Source organism: Helianthus annuus, chromosome 3 (assembly GCF_002127325.2).
Source record: "Helianthus annuus cultivar XRQ/B chromosome 3, HanXRQr2.0-SUNRISE, whole genome shotgun sequence".
NCBI lineage: Eukaryota > Viridiplantae > Streptophyta > Magnoliopsida > Asterales > Asteraceae > Helianthus > Helianthus annuus.
In genome coordinates this window covers 172,850,966-172,869,407 of record NC_035435.2, presented here as the reverse complement: position 1 = coordinate 172,869,407, position 18,442 = coordinate 172,850,966, and the positions used below count along the sequence as shown (strand labels likewise).

General features: G+C 35.8%; 3 long non-coding RNA genes across 6 annotated transcripts; all 3 read right to left on the bottom strand.

Annotated features, from left to right (window-relative positions):
- Nucleotides 1–2,776: 2,776 nt before the first annotated feature.
- On the bottom strand, nt 2,777–17,893 carry LOC110930920. Of its 2 annotated transcripts, XR_002588117.2 has the most exons (4): nt 17,774–17,893; nt 17,632–17,675; nt 8,250–8,407; nt 2,777–2,916 (listed from the first exon to the last, which is right to left on the bottom strand). It is a non-coding gene; the product is annotated as an uncharacterized LOC110930920 (long non-coding RNA). The 2 variants fall into 2 exon arrangements; XR_004888964.1 differs by lacking the exon at nt 2,777–2,916 and having other exon boundaries at nt 8,186–8,407.
- LOC110930921 lies at nt 8,731–12,092 on the bottom strand. Of its 2 annotated transcripts, none has more exons than XR_002588118.2 (3): nt 11,831–12,092; nt 10,719–10,807; nt 8,731–8,841 (listed from the first exon to the last, which is right to left on the bottom strand). It is a non-coding gene; the product is annotated as an uncharacterized LOC110930921 (long non-coding RNA). The 2 variants fall into 2 exon arrangements; XR_002588119.2 differs by having other exon boundaries at nt 10,719–10,802.
- On the bottom strand, nt 13,900–17,256 carry LOC110930922. 2 transcript variants are annotated; one of them, XR_002588120.2, is made up of 3 exons: nt 16,996–17,256; nt 15,884–15,972; nt 13,900–14,010 (listed from the first exon to the last, which is right to left on the bottom strand). It is a non-coding gene; the product is annotated as an uncharacterized LOC110930922 (long non-coding RNA). The 2 variants fall into 2 exon arrangements; XR_002588121.2 differs by having other exon boundaries at nt 15,884–15,967.
- Nucleotides 17,894–18,442: the final 549 nt, after the last annotated feature.

Below are 18,442 nucleotides of genomic sequence, written 5' to 3'. Positions count from 1 at the left end.
TTGTCAGTATTTTATACGGCATCAGTTCGTTATCGTTTACTGTTCGCCGTTTTTTCCGCAAATCATCATTTGCGCAATGTAAAATCAGGTAGGTGTTCCTAGGCATTACAAATGCCTAATTAAGTTAATTCGTGCCTTAAACAATACTTACTATCGTCTTAAATGCTTGTTAATCGCGTAGTTAGAAGCCGTTAATTACCGGTTGTCACAACGTGTACGGGTACTACCTAGTTGATGGGATTTACCTAGAGTGGGGGGTTTTCGTAAAATCATTCACAAGACACGGTACCGCAGATCCAAAGAGATTAAAGTTTAACAAGGTCCAGATGGCTGCACGTAAAGACGTCGAGAGCATTCGGTGTTTTGAAGAAAAGGTGGCGAATATTGGGAATGCCTTGTCGACTATGGGACAAGGATCAGATTGGAAACGTGATGTACACATGTGTCACTCTTCACAACATGATTTTGGAGGATGAAGGTAGAGCGGTCGTAACCTACTATGATGATGATGATGACCTCCAACCAGGTAACGTAACAGACGAAGATAAAGCGGCAAATGATTTTTTTTATAAAGTCAAGGGATATACATCACAACCTTCGATCTGATTTGGTGGAACATGTTTCAACGATTCCTGGGTTCGACGAAGACGACGAAGAATGATAGTTTTTTATTTTGATAATTATTTTATATGTTTATTTTAATAATTATTTTGTATGTTTATGTAGGTTTTGGTTATAAATATAATATATATATATATATATATATATATATATATATATATATATATATATATATATTATAAAGAAAAGCTGATGTGGCTTGGCCACGCCAGCCAAGCCACGCCCACCATACCCCCTTCAAAGTGGGTTTGAAACTTGAGTTTTGAAATTACACGTGTCAACCGATGCCCCAACCCAAGCCCCACTATACCCCACGGTCTTAAATATTTGATGTTTTGTGCCAATAGCAACGTTACACATGTTTAATGAAAAGTTGACACGGTAAGGGTGGAGGGTGTGGTTGGAGCCCCCTAGAGGCTTTATCAGGCCATGTCAGGGCCACCTATGATCCACCTTAGCCATAGAGCCCCCTTTAATTTGCATGGTGTGGATGAAGCCCCCTATTAAACAAAATTAAAAAAAAAAAAGATTTTATTGGTTTAAATCAAGTGAGTCCCACCTGATAAAGCCCTCTCCCTCGTTACCATGATGGAGCCCCTCCTATAGCGCCCCCCTTTAAATCCAAGGGTGTGGAGGTATAGCGCCCTGGGACGCTATAGATGATGAGTTGGCGGGGGTGACACCCCCACACCCTCCAGCCTAATAAATGACGACGTGCGTTCATGTCCATGAAACAATAAAGTTTTGACACGTTAGCAAATGACACAAACTTCTCCAAGTTTTGTAACAGATGCATGACAACGTAAAGTTAAAAACATGTACATGTCACAAAAGTCTAAATGTCAAATTGTGATTTTGATTTTTCATGCTATTGGAAACGTATTTAACTATCAAATTGAGAAAGGTGTGAGAGGTGTTGGGGTGAGGAGGTAGTGCCGCCGACCAGTAGTGAAGCTTGAGATCTTTGACCGGGGACCGAAGTTACCGGACCTAAAAATTTCTATAAAACTGGGGGTTGAAAATGTATATACCAAAAATTTTTATACGAAAATAAATACTCTCCGCTACTGAGCAAAAGGTTCGGGGGGTCGGCCGCCCCTTAAAAGTTTCGCCATGCCGTCCACAGTGGTAGGCGTGACGATAGACGGATGACTAACACATTGGTGGTTGCAGTGGGTGTTAATGATGACGGTGGTGTACTATTTATAACGACAAATGTTAGTCATGGAGGCCTCTTTGGATCCATTATAAAAATATCTAGTTTCATATTATAACTTATTGTCCTGAGATGTTGGTTCAATGATCATGAGGTGTGTCCTCTCTAGTGGAGACATAGGTTCGATTCTCGCTTATACCATTTTCGAGAGGCATCTGGGTGAAGCGACGAACCGGAGCTTTAATTCTGGGTTCGAACCTAACGGGGGCACGGTCTCATGACAGTCGAGGAGTCGACATTGAACATAACCACTAGCAGGATGTGTTTACACGTGTCACTTTTTGTGGTTCAATAAAAAACCTTATTTTAACATCTAGATTAACTTGAGTGACAAGTGAGACTTTTTTTCGTTCTATAAAAAAAAACTTATTTTAACCTCTAGATTAACTTGAGTGACAAAATTAACCATTCAGCTAAACAAGCTATCAATCAAATCAAGTCAGGCCCATTTATTAAAAACGTGGGCCATGCTTTAAATTTTAAAATGTAGTGCTCACACATCTTGTACAAACATTAAATAGGATGGGCAAATGCAAATATATCGTTGAATTCGTTACGCGTATTCATAAAGAACACATGTATCCAAACTTGACATATGAAAACATTGATGTCACAATCTAAATCAACTTAATATCTACATATGAAAACATTGATGTCACAATCTAAATCAACTTAATATCTTCTAGTATAACTAGTTTAATACCCGTCCGGTGGACGGGTTACACTAACAACGTAACAAACAAAGAGAATCCATATTGAGGGTGTTTGGGGTTGCTTTCTCCTTTTGTAAAAAGTCACAACCATTTAACTTTTTAATGACTTGCGCTTTGTGGCAAATGAAAAGATCCACCAGCGTTAAACAATATCATGAATTTAGTAGATACAGGGTAAACCCCTTACACAAATTTAAAAGATACAAAGTTATGAGAATCATATGTTTAAATTTCATACATCATCATGTAAATTTAATATTTTTTCATACAATATTTAGAAAGTAGCAGCAATAGCTATATTAGCAAATTAATGAATAGAAAAAAGAGCTAAAACTAACCTTCTTATCAACCATTCTTCAAACTGACCTGCACAACAACAAATTTGATGTTCCACTCCAACAATTCCAGAAGCTGGTGCAGCCCCTTTGAAAAAAAAACTTGAATGGTGAAAGGAAGCTTATTTTTTTCTAACTTGTACTAAGGCCATGCGTAGTAGTAACCTCTCATAACCCCTTGCGATGTGGGGTTATACAACACGTGGCAAATGCATAAGAAAGGAGGGTTATATAACATGAGTGTGCAGTGGTTAACCCCTTCACTTATATATATATATATATATATATATATATATATATATATATATATATATATATATATATAGGGGACCGCTAGAATGAGAACCACCTCCAGTTGTAAGAACTGAGAGAACCACTTTCTAGCCTTTAGATTAAAGAGATGGATGGATGAGATTTAAAGTAACTAAAATTAATATTAAATAGATTTTGTCTTATTATGTCTTTAATATTTTAATCCAAAAGGGTAGTATAGTAAAATTACACTATTTTGTCTTTATATATATATTATATTTAATTGTCTATTTGTCTTATTCATTAATTACTTTATATTAAAAAAACAGAATTTTATGTTAAACAATATTTTTAAATTCAGATTTGTATAATAATTTTTTATTAAAATCATTTTTTTTAATTCAGATTTTGTGATAATTTTTTATTAAAAAATATTTTTATTAAGATCTTTTTTTAAATTAACATTTTTTTAACAAACCGAATTTTTTTGCGCGCTGGTTTTTGGCGTCCCGTTTTACCGTGACGTTTTTTACGTCCCGTTTTTTGCGCGCCGTTTTTTATGCTCCGTCTCTGCCCAAATTTTTTTCACCCCGTTTTGCCCCAATTTTTTTACGCCCCATTTAGCCCCGTTTTTTTGCGCGCGGTTTTTACGCGCCGTTTTTCCACGCCGTTTTTTAAAGGCGCCGTTTTTCTCAATCGGCGTTTTTTTAACGCGCCGTTTTTTTCGACGTTTTTTAATGTAAAACTTTTTACGTTTTACTAAAAAAACTTTATGTTTTACGTTTTACTAAAAAAATTACGTTTTACGTTTTACGTAAAACTTTTTACGGTTTACGTAAAACTTTTTACGTTTTACGTAAAACTTTTTATGTTTTACGAAAAAAAATTTACATTTTACGTAAAACTTTTTAAGTTTTACGTTTTACGTAAAACTTACGAAAAAATTTACGTAACACTTTTTACGCTTCACGTTTTTACGTTTTTACGATAAAAAGTTTACGGTTTACGTTAACAAAGTTTACGGTTTAACTTTTTTTTTTCCAAAAACGTTTCTACGCAAAACCGAACGCAACAGAAAATCGCACACTCGGGGGTGTCTCAGATAGTTTGCTATCATCATCGACGCCTCAAAAAAAAACCAACAAACAAAAATCAAAAGAACGAGTGGATTTTTGAAAAAAAAACGAAGTTTTGGCGAAAAACTTTTTACGTTTTACGAAAAACTTTTTACGTTTTACGTAAAACTTTTTTACGTTTTACGTTAAAAATTTTACGGTATAACTTTTTTTTACAAAAACGTTTTAAGTTTAACGTAAAACTTTTTACGTTTTACTAAAAAAAATTTACGATTTACGTTTTACCTAAAACTTTTTACGCTTTACGAAAAACTTTTTACGTTTTCCGTTTTACGTAAAAAATTTTAAGTTTTACATTTTACGTTTTACGTAAAAGTTTACGGTTTAACTTTTTTTTTTACAAAACCGTTTTTACGCAAAACCGAACGCACCCAGAAAATCGCACACTCGGTGAAGCGTCTCAGATATATTGTTATCATCATCGACGCCTAAAATTAAAAAAATAAAAACCCAACAAACAAAAATCAAAAGAACGAGTGGATTTTTGAAAAAAAAAACGAAGTTTTGGCTCAGATTTTCCGATAATCAGAGGCTGCAAAAGTGGGGTTGCAGGTTCAAAAACCTACCCTCCGCCGTTCTTGCCGCGCCATCGTCATCAAAATATGCGGGTTTTTTTTTCATCATCATCGCCCCCAAACTAAAACCGGATCACAACCTACATAGTTCACTGTTCGAAAAAATACCAACAACGCACCAGCAAAAACCCAGCAACACCCACAGATTCAAACATTCAAAAATAAGGCACCATATTCAACCGATTTAAAGATTCAAAAGGAACAAAGAACATGATTCAAACATATTCAACACAGATTCATAAAAAAATCCAACAGATTCAACAGAATCAAACCCCAGTTTCAACATAATCAAACCCAGTTTCAACATAAAAAAATCCAACAGATTCAACAGAATCAAACCCATATTCAAACCCATATTCAAAGCCACAAGACAAACCCACAAAGATTCAAACCCATATTCAAACCCACAAGAACATCATTCAAACATCAAACAAAAAAGTCCAGAACTTAACCAAAAACATCAAACAACATACCAAATCATTCAAGTCAGACAAAGCATCAACTCGTCGGGAGGAGTCCAGGACCTCCGCCGCTCACGGTGGCGCTGCCGCCGGCCTCCGTCCTCTTTCCCTCTCCGACTAGTGGTGAACATACGTGATTTGGTTGAACATCTGGCTGCCATTAATTACCCCCAAAATCAAAACCCCCAAAACTCAAACACCCAATAATCAGCCAAAAAAGGTGTGGTGTTTAGGGGTCACCGACAACAGGGTGGTCGCCGGAAAAAACAGGGGTCAAAACCCACAACTGGGGATCAGAAAGCACCAGATTCACCCAGCCCCCCTCACCGCCATCGTTCGCCGCCGCCACCGTCGTCGACACACCGCCACCACCGCCGTCGACACATTAACCAGAGACACCAAAAGGGGGTGTCTGGCCTCCTCTTTCTCCTCGTCTCTCTGATCTATTGCTTCGTAGCACCACCACCAGACGGTGGTGGTGGTGGTGGTGGTCGGTGGTTTTATTGGTGGACTTTTGAAGATGAAGAAATAAATGAGAGATGAGAAAGAAGTCTGCAACTTTAAATAGAAAAGAGAGGAGAGAGGAGAGAGGAGAGAGGAGAGTGCATTAAAGAGAGGAGAGAGGAGAGAGGATGGATGTGACATATGGGGTAAATGACTAAATTACCCTTTTTGTTGGCTGAATGTGATTGGTGGAGAGTGGTTCTTACGGTTCTTACAACTGGGAGTGGTTCTTATTTTAGCGGTCCCCTATATATATATATATATATATATATATAGGGTAGGGATATGGTAAAAAGTGTCTAAAATGTAAGAAGGGTAAGAAGTGTTTTAAACCATTGGATATTTGATCTAATGGTTGAGATCAATAGGGTATAAAATGTAAATTGTGTTTTAATTAGAAGGACCTTATGTAAAAATTGAAGGGCAATAGTGACTTTTCCAACATTTCAAATATGGTAACCGTTTCAAAACCACCCATCAAACTCCTAAAAATCAGCGAATTATATGTAACCGCCATCAATCTCCAAAAAAAATCAGCGAATTTCTTCATACTTTAAAACATTCCCAGATTTTTAAAACGTAAACGCAGATTCAAGTCATGGTGTTTTAACTGGAGACATTGTTGATGGCGTGGTGTTTTATCTGGAGACATTGTTCATGGCGTAGTGTTTTATAAATACAAAACATTCCCAGATTTTAAAACACCATGACTAGGATTCAAGTCATGGTGTTTTATCTGGATACCTTGTTCATAGTGTGGTGTTTTATCAGGAGACATTATTCATGGCGTGGTGTTTTATCTGGAGACATTGTTCATAGCGTGGTGTTTTATCTGAAGACATTGTTCATGGTGTGGTGTTTTATCTGGAGACATTATTCATGCCGTGGTGTTTTATCTGGAGCCATTGTTCATGGCGTGGTGTTTTGTCTCCAGATGTTTAAAACACTATGCCATGAACAATGTCACCAGATAAAACACCACGCCATGATTCAAGTCATGGTGTTTTATCTGGAATCCTCAGCAACCTTCTATGAATATAACACCATACAACTTAATAGAACACCAGAATAAAACACTATGATACACATTAACCTGCATCGCTGGACTCCATTGAAATTGATATAAAACACCAGAATCGAAAAAAGGCGCAGACGTTAAACAACTGGAATGGGGATATCGATTTGATAATCCTTTATGTATTTACAATTAATGATGATTGAAAGATACGTATAACACAATCGTATGGAAATTACAAAATTCGTTCAAATCCCTAAACAATCTCATGGACGGTTATTTTTGGATCAGTTATGTTGAATTTGAATTAAATGACAAAAATGTACAATTACAAAACTACCCTTTTGAATTAATTAAGAGGATGGACACTTGTCATTCCAGGAATATTTCTTACACTTCTTACAAATTAAGCACTTTGTACAGGATCCTAAACCTATATATATATATATATATATATATATATATATACAGACACACACATAAAATAAAAATGAAAACAAAACTGCTCTACTACCCACCAACCAATCAACCATCTCCAACCTTCACCATTTACAACCCATTATAAAATTATCATATACTGACCTTAAACTTTTCAGCCCCATTCAACAGTGAATTGACAAAATGATATTGAATAATTGATAGCATCATCCAAGCTACCAACTGTCACATGCCTAATAAATTAGTGTAAATATATTCACCTACAAGGAACCCCAAACATTATCCATTGTAGTGAAATATTTCTCTTCCAATGCACTACAATCCAACAGTTTACACAATCCGATATCTAATAATCTCAGATGCCCATATCTATCGAGTAGCAAATTATTAGGCTCGATACCTCTGTTACAATCCAACATAACAAAATAAGTACTACATGATTAAACTTCAATGAAGTACATTAATTATAGCATGCATATTCACATAATAATGTTTTTGGATGGATTCGAATGCTAAACTGTTTCATCATCATAAAATCTGGCTTCATCATCAATCAAGTATCTTTTCTCATAAGTAATGTCATCATGCCTCCAACATGTAGATATTCCGTTACGACATATTATACGTTATCTTGAAAAGATCAATAAAGCTTAACAATAAACTCATCGATTAGGTAAAAAAAACATAGATAAATGTTCGCGAGTCAGACTAACCCAACACGCTTTGAACAGTACTAAAATGACCCTGTTTCAACCCTCAACTGTTACATAAACTGCTCTTGTTGCCACCTCTATTAGTTTGTTGCAAACTTACATTAAAAAAACATCATCTTTAAAAAAATATAAGAACCATTCTTGGAAAAAGAGACTCCATATGTTTTCTACCAAAACCAAAATTCTACTAAATTAGTAAGTACATTAAAATCAAGTGAGATTCATCTATAAACACAATCATACTCACAAACTATATAGGATTTTACTTACAAATTACAATCAAGCTCTGAAGAAGATGGGATCTCATGCTCAAAATTCATGATCATTCCAAACTGATCATTTCGATTTTGTCATTAAGACATTTCATCGAATACTTGGTCTCCATGTAACATTAACTTCAAAACACTATCATTCGAATCATTATTCACCTGCGAAATAATTTAATAAGAGTTGGATATTGCTAGATAGAAAGAAAAATGAGGAAATATATAATCACATACTATAAAATAAAATAACGGACTCAAATTCAAATCAATATGAGCAAGGAATAATGTATAGATAACACTTGCAACAATATAGCTACATGATTTTACAATAAAACCAAAACAATTATCTCTCCACCATTGTTACGCCCTAATTCGTATTTGTCAAAAGTCGCAGCGGAAATTCGTACCATAAAATTTCTTTCATTACAAACGTCTTGACTTACTTGAAAGTTCGTTTTAAAAATGTATCTTTTACAAAGATAAAATATAAGTCATGTTTACTAATAGTACATACTTAATTATTCCCGTACAATCTATCTCGTGACTCGGTCTTCGATCTCTAATTCTTGTGATAATCCGCCCGTTATCCGTATAACCTGCACTCACCACATACATTCATAACATTAGTACACATTATATAAACAAGATTCATTCGCGTACACTTCACATTTCGTCATCTTTCAAACTTTAAGCATTTCATATGCGTATCCATTTCCTGGTGAGGCTTCAATAATGTACCTGCATTACTTTTCATTCTCAAGGTGCACCATTAATAACGTTAGCCCTCAACGTGACTAAATTATACATACATGCGTAATTACATACATACATACATACACATCTACGCACGTACATATCTTCCCTACAATTTTACATATGTGTATACTCTCATACATGTCTTATTACATACATACATATACTTCTACATACGTACGTACCTTTCCTACATCTTTACATACATGCATACGCTCGTGCATATCTTTATACATACATAAATGCACATCTATATACGTACAAACCTTTCCTACATCATTACATACATGCATACACTCGTACATATCTTTATACATACATACATGCACATCTATATACGTACAAACCTTTCCTACATCATTACATACATGCATACACTCGTACATATCTTTATACATACATACATGCACATCTATATACGTACAAACCTTTCCTACATCATTACATACATGCATACACTCGTACATATCTTTATACATACATACATGCACATCTATATACATACAAACCTTTCCTACATCATTACATACATGCATACACTCGTACATATCTTTATACATACATACATACACATCTACATTTGTTCATACCCTTCCTACGTCATTACCTACATGCATACCTTTATGTACACGTGCTAGATCACGCGTACCTCTTACATAATCATACATTATTTACATGGGTCTTAGACTTAGCTTTATAGCTCATAAACATCTAAGGAACCATCAAAATCATGTTTGGAAGGTCCGCCGTAGACCACGGATGACAAACCGAAGCCTACGATACATAAAATAACTTAAATAACAAGATTTCAGCTTTTGGAACTTGGGGAGGCCGTCGCCGACGCCCCTAGGGCCGTCGGCGACGGGCCTTGCATTTACCCGTAGCCCAAAAACCCGTAGACAGGAGATTAACCCGTCAGCACAAAAATTCACTTTCTGGAGCCCGTCGGCGACGCCCCCATACCCGTCGGCGACGCCCTCTAGAAACTGCAGTTTTCTGCAGTTCCGTTTCGTCGTCCGTACGCACTAAAACGCGCATAACTTTTGAACCGTTTACCCGTTTAACCTCCCGTTTCTTCCTACATGCTTGTAAATTCACATTCTATCATATCAACTTAAAATCCTACCTCCGGAATAAGGAATTTCTTAACTTACGTGCATTCGACATATTACCCTTTTCTAACTATTTGACCCGTTCGTGCATTTATCAACATAATCTGATTACTTAACCTCGACTCCTCATGAACCTTTTAATATCAACGTCATTTATCATAGAGGATTAAATTCTTGGATGTCTTACCTATTTTTAACATATTTTTGGTCAGAAGCTTACCTTGACCCGTTATGGGTATTTATGCATTAAGTAGTTTATGACATACAAAAACATACTCCACATTTTCATGCTTGACCAAAATATTATACTAATCGAATATCTTGATTCCAAACAACTTCTAAGGTCGTTTGCCCGATACACCTATCAAGGGCATTTTAGTCAATTATGCTATATCCTTAATAACAAAGGAATTTCTTGCATGAGTAACCAATCTCACTACTTAGCTACAATTTCTTAATCACACCTGCCTAGCTTGGATCAAACTAAGATCCGTTTAATACTTTATTGACATCATACAACTCATTCCTATTTGACCTCAATTATCACATATAATTAGATTGCATATAACATTACATAACAACTAAGAAGTGATTGCGGAATCACTTACCTTAAGCGTCCGTGTTCAAGCTTGCTTCCTCACCTCCTCATGACCCGTTAGCGTTCCGTTCTTGAGTCCATGCTAATGTGATCCCTCTCCTTTCATGTCATTACAATCATATTATGGTTAGCACAAATGCTCATTCATACTAACATTCATTTCCTTCCATTCATATATTACTTGCATTTTTATTAACCAAATACCACATACATAAGGCATAGACTAAAAGTCACCCTGTTCCACATTCACGCATCTCAATTATCATCGTACACGACATGTAGATCATCTAGTACATAACACATTACTTCTCTACTATTATAATTGTGTCCGAAAGGCTAACCATGTTATTCATTCATTGTTGACTTTCAAAAAGTCAACTGTCTTACTTACACACTTTCAACTTATGAACATGTATCCATCTTAATATGGTAGAGCATAGTATTATACGCATTTCATGATCGTATTATATGACATATTAAACTACATGATCACCTAATTATATACACATGTACATACATAATCCATTTCTTCCACACCAACATTTTCATATCTTCACAACTAACACCTTAACTCATACTTAGCTAACCCAACATCCTTTCAACATAGCCTCCGCATGAACTATATCTAAAACGCACTTCTCATGTTAGTTTACTATCAAATACATTATTATCACGTTCTATATATAATTACCTATTACTTGCATACAATTTCACACATCATTTCCATTTAGACATTTCATCAAACACTTGGTGTGCGTACAACTTTCTAAGCCTAATGTACAAGTATTTTATGCATAATATTACATGTTCATATCAAGATCATCAAGATCCACTAGAATCATAAAATTCTCATAATATACCCAAATTAACTAACAATTACTCATTACATACAACATCATACATGAATTTTACACAACAATTAAACATGTATAATTATCCATATCATCATCTTCACTACTACAAGTGGGTTTCATCCAAAATCATCAAATTACTTAGAATCTTGCATAGTTCATGTTCTATATAGTGATTCTAACACATGTACATGATCAATTTCGTACAATTTCATGGATTGTTCATAACCCACTTCATAGCAAGATCATTAAATCGTAAATTACAACTTACCACATGTTTAATAGGGCTAGATCATCAAGAAAACGTGTTCATGCATTAGTTTAGGCTGAAATCCTTCTTCAATTTGATGGTTTCTTGAGGGTTAGGGTTTACACCCCTCACTCCCTTCTCCTGATCGTTCTCACGCACACACACACCTTGTGTGTGTGAGATTTTTGTTTTAATTAAATTCACTTTCAACTTTGGCAATCCTAGTCCCTCAAGTTTATTACCCATCATAGTTACCACAAGTTTCAATCCTTTACTTAATTTGCTAGACAATTAACTAGGTTTACTAACCTAGTTATTATACCCCCTTTTGTTAAACATAATAACAAACTAGCAAATTAATAATTCAGTTTTGGGGCGTTACAAGTCTACCCCCCTTAAATGAGGTTTCGTCCCCGAAACCTTTCTCACTTCCATTTATACATACACCTATCATGTTTGACTTCTTCTTAACAAATCTATACTTCCCATGCCATACTTCCACGTAACCTTCTCATTTCCTTGACCGGTTAGTAATAGTTCATCGTCCCTATATATTCAAACCTATATTAATGCTTACTTATAAAGGCATTCATTACATCCTTTTATGTTTTAAATCCGTCCCACGGATTTAAACGTAACATCCATACCCTTCATTCCTTCTATGTTTGAATCCATCTAGCGGTTTCAAACATGTCATTCTTACCTTTTCTTTCTTACATGTGTTTAACAAAAACTTAAAGTTTTACCTACCTTCAGCAACAAGGTTTTAAGGTTAGTCATCTTAGTTGTCGAATCATAATTACTTCATTTTAGTTCTATTCATATAGGAGCTTTCTTCTTTCTTACACATTCAACTACCCAAGTAAATGGGGTTCGGCATAAACGCTCTCAATGAGAGTTAAGCATACACATTCGACTACCCAAATAATTGGGTTTCGGCATAAACACTCTCAACGAGAGTTAAGCATACACATTCCACTACCCAAATAACTGGGTTTGGCATAAACACTCTCAACGAGAGTTAAGCATACACATTCCACTACCCAAATAACTTGGTTTGGCATAAACACTCTCAACGAGAGTTAAGCATACATATTCCACTACCCAAATAACTGGGTTTGGCATAAACACTCTCAACGAGAGTTAAGCATACATATTCCACTACCCAAATAACTGGGTCTTTCGCTTTTAATCATAACTTCTTCTTTCAATCTGTATAACGGATTAAGCTTCTAGCATTCATTAGAGCATTCAAAATCACCCGTTCAAAACGGATGGTAGCTTATTCTTATTCGACTTGTTCGCTAGAACCGGTCGACTCGCATAACTTTTCATAACCTTCGTTAGCATAACCAAATCCGCAATGGATTTGCTTTTTCGCATTCGCTACAACATAGCGCCCACCTGCTACCCAGTTCTACCGGACATACCTGCAATAATTGCTACGGTCTCACGAACGTCATATGCTTCTTGCGTACTGGCCAGGTGCGCAATTCACACACTAGTTTCGTGCCTTCGTGTAATCATCGCCTTATGCCAGAGAAATGGGTTTCAGTTTCGTGCATATTTCTAAAACTTCCCCAAGACCACATCATTGTCTTTCGTTTAATAATTACCCTCCCAAGGAGACCCCTTCCTTTTTCTTTTGACATCGGTACTCATACATGTTAGTAGTGTGTACCTGGGGTTAATTTGCCTATTTGCACCTTTGCCCGCCTTAGCGTTCATCCTATTCTGCATTCACGGATCATCCTCTTCAAACTCTTAAGCTTACCTTGCACATAACATACTATTAGTTTCCTTCAAATACATAATCTAATACATACTTACATTTGCTTTTGCATTTAGGCCTCGATCGAGTCTTGGATTGTACGGGTTCTTGATTACGAGAGCACACCGGTTTGAGTTCAAGCATTTACTTTCTATTACTTGATTCTCTCAAACCAGGGCTCTGATACCAACTTGTTACGCCCTAATTCGTATTTGTTAAAAGTCGCAGCGGAAATTCGTACCATAAAATTTCTTTCATTACAAACGTCTTGACTTACTTGAAAGTTCGTTTTAAAAATGTATCTTTTACAAAGATAAAATATAAGTCATGTTTACTAATAGTACATACTTAATTATTCCCGTACAATCTATCTCGTGACTCGGTCTTCGATCTCTAATTCTTGTGATAATCCGCCCGTTATCCGTATAACCTGCACTCACCACATACATTCATAACATTAGTACACATTATATAAACAAGATTCATTCGCGTACACTTCACATTTCGTCATCTTTCAAACTTTAAGCATTTCATATGCGTATCCATTTCCTGGTGAGGCTTCAATAATGTACCTGCATTACTTTTCATTCTCAAGGTGCACCATTAATAACGTTAGCCCTCAACGTGACTAAATTATACATACATGCGTAATTACATACATACATACACATCTACGCACGTACATATCTTCCCTACAATTTTACATATGTGTATACTCTCATACATGTCTTATTACATACATACATATACTTCTACATACGTACGTACCTTTCCTACATCTTTACATACATGCATACGCTCGTGCATATCTTTATACATACATAAATGCACATCTATATACGTACAAACCTTTCCTACATCATTACATACATGCATACACTCGTACATATCTTTATACATACATACATGCACATCTATATACGTACAAACCTTTCCTACATCATTACATACATGCATACACTCGTACATATCTTTATACATACATACATGCACATCTATATACGTACAAACCTTTCCTACATCATTACATACATGCATACACTCGTACATATCTTTATACATACATACATGCACATCTATATACATACAAACCTTTCCTACATCATTACATACATGCATACACTCGTACATATCTTTATACATACATACATACACATCTACATTTGTTCATACCCTTCCTACGTCATTACCTACATGCATACCTTTATGTACACATGCTAGATCACGCGTACCTCTTACATAATCATACATTATTTACATGGGTCTTAGACTTAGCTTTATAGCTCATAAACATCTAAGGAACCATCAAAATCATGTTTGGAAGGTCCGCCGTAGACCACGGATGACAAACCGAAGCCTACGATACATAAAATAACTTAAATAACAAGATTTCAGCTTTTGGAACTTGGGGAGGCCGTCGCCGACGCCCCTAGGGCCGTCGGCGACGGGCCTTGCATTTACCCGTAGCCCAAAAACCCGTAGACAGGAGATTAACCCGTCAGCACAAAAATTCACTTTCTGGAGCCCGTCGGCGACGCCCCCATACCCGTCGGCGACGCCCTCTAGAAACTGCAGTTTTCTGCAGTTCCGTTTCGTCGTCCGTACGCACTAAAACGCGCATAACTTTTGAACCGTTTACCCGTTTAACCTCCCGTTTCTTCCTACATGCTTGTAAATTCACATTCTATCATATCAACTTAAAATCCTACCTCCGGAATAAGGAATTTCTTAACTTACGTGCATTCGACATATTACCCTTTTCTAACTATTTGACCCGTTCGTGCATTTATCAACATAATCTGATTACTTAACCTCGACTCCTCATGAACCTTTTAATATCAACGTCATTTATCATAGAGGATTAAATTCTTGGATGTCTTACCTATTTTTAACATATTTTTGGTCAGAAGCTTACCTTGACCCGTTATGGGTATTTATGCATTAAGTAGTTTATGACATACAAAAACATACTCCACATTTTCATGCTTGACCAAAATATTATACTAATCGAATATCTTGATTCCAAACAACTTCTAAGGTCGTTTGCCCGATACACCTATCAAGGGCATTTTAGTCAATTATGCTATATCCTTAATAACAAAGGAATTTCTTGCATGAGTAACCAATCTCACTACTTAGCTACAATTTCTTAATCACACCTGCCTAGCTTGGATCAAACTAAGATCCGTTTAATACTTTATTGACATCATACAACTCATTCCTATTTGACCTCAATTATCACATATAATTAGATTGCATATAACATTACATAACAACTAAGAAGTGATTGCGGAATCACTTACCTTAAGCGTCCGTGTTCAAGCTTGCTTCCTCACCTCCTCATGACCCGTTAGCGTTCCGTTCTTGAGTCCATGCTAATGTGATCCCTCTCCTTTCATGTCATTACAATCATATTATGGTTAGCACAAATGCTCATTCATACTAACATTCATTTCCTTCCATTCATATATTACTTGCATTTTTATTAACCAAATACCACATACATAAGGCATAGACTAAAAGTCACCCTGTTCCACATTCACGCATCTCAATTATCATCGTACACGACATGTAGATCATCTAGTACATAACACATTACTTCTCTACTATTATAATTGTGTCCGAAAGGCTAACCATGTTATTCATTCATTGTTGACTTTCAAAAAGTCAACTGTCTTACTTACACACTTTCAACTTATGAACATGTATCCATCTTAATATGGTAGAGCATAGTATTATACGCATTTCATGATCGTATTATATGACATATTAAACTACATGATCACCTAATTATATACACATGTACATACATAATCCATTTCTTCCACACCAACATTTTCATATCTTCACAACTAACACCTTAACTCATACTTAGCTAACCCAACATCCTTTCAACATAGCCTCCGCATGAACTATATCTAAAACGCACTTCTCATGTTAGTTTACTATCAAATACATTATTATCACGTTCTATATATAATTACCTATTACTTGCATACAATTTCACACATCATTTCCATTTAGACATTTCATCAAACACTTGGTGTGCGTACAACTTTCTAAGCCTAATGTACAAGTATTTTATGCATAATATTACATGTTCATATCAAGATCATCAAGATCCACTAGAATCATAAAATTCTCATAATATACCCAAATTAACTAACAATTACTCATTACATACAACATCATACATGAATTTTACACAACAATTAAACATGTATAATTATCCATATCATCATCTTCACTACTACAAGTGGGTTTCATCCAAAATCATCAAATTACTTAGAATCTTGCATAGTTCATGTTCTATATAGTGATTCTAACACATGTACATGATCAATTTCGTACAATTTCATGGATTGTTCATAACCCACTTCATAGCAAGATCATTAAATCGTAAATTACAACTTACCACATGTTTAATAGGGCTAGATCATCAAGAAAACGTGTTCATGCATTAGTTTAGGCTGAAATCCTTCTTCAATTTGATGGTTTCTTGAGGGTTAGGGTTTACACCCCTCACTCCCTTCTCCTGATCGTTCTCACGCACACACACACACCTTGTGTGTGTGAGATTTTTGTTTTAATTAAATTCACTTTCAACTTTGGCAATCCTAGTCCCTCAAGTTTATTACCCATCATAGTTACCACAAGTTTCAATCCTTTACTTAATTTGCTAGACAATTAACTAGGTTTACTAACCTAGTTATTATACCCCCTTTTGTTAAACATAATAACAAACTAGCAAATTAATAATTCAGTTTTGGGGCGTTACAACCATCATTGCCTGTGTTTGTTTAACAGCCTTAAAAACCTCAAAAAGAACATTAGCAGTGCAGATATTGTGGGTGGGGCATTTGTAAGCAATTTTCCCTTTAATTTAGCATATGGTCAGAAATGAGAAACCTTTCAAAGACAAGCAACCCTAGGGTTACCAGGCTGTACATTATTGAGGCAATCGGCCAATTTCCCGTATATGTCAGCTTGATCCGCACCTACGTTGTTTTCTGTTGACCCGGCGAACCAAAATTAAGAAATTTAAACTCACCTTGATAAGATCTGAGGAAGAAGTAAAGATTATTGGTTCACACCCTAGATCAAACAACACCAAAATTCGATGATGCCTTTGATAAAATACAAATCCAATCGGAGAAAAACAAAAAGAAAGAGCAAAATAGTAGCTATGATACCTTATTAACAAACGGCAACCTGCGATGGTTTCCTGTGACCGGAGGCTAAATGGTGGTGATTGTATGCTTCAACCGTGAAGCGAACACTGATTTCGGTGATGAACGATTGGAAGTGAAGAAACAAATGAAGTGTTGTTGCTGTGATTAAAGAAAGAAAGGAGGGATGGTTGCCTTCTTTAATACCACGTAAACTGGAGAAAAAAGAGGAGTGGGGTAAATAGCGTGCGAACGTGGATAGGGTAAAACCACCGGAAACCTCCTAACTGCATCAGAATAGGAAAGAGAATGTGAAACCGCCGTGAACTGCCACTCTTTCAGTTACTTTTTTGAGTTAACACGGCTAGGATTTAATCCTGAAAGGATCCAACGGTCATCAATGATTTTCAAGTTGGTTAGACTTAATGGGATCCATATATATATATAATATATATATATATATAATTAACTTTTAAACCAAAGTTAAAGAAAAAACAATTACATATTAACAAACTAACCGGATACATTAGAAAAATAAGATCGAAAAATAAAGATTAAAATTCATAATTTATAAAGGTGGACATTGTGGTTACATGATGGTTTGGGCCGGGATCCTTTTAGGACAGTTCCGTTAAAGGGGTTGCCCCCCTCCATCACATTTTTCTCTCCCACTCTTCGGCTCTTCCAATGACT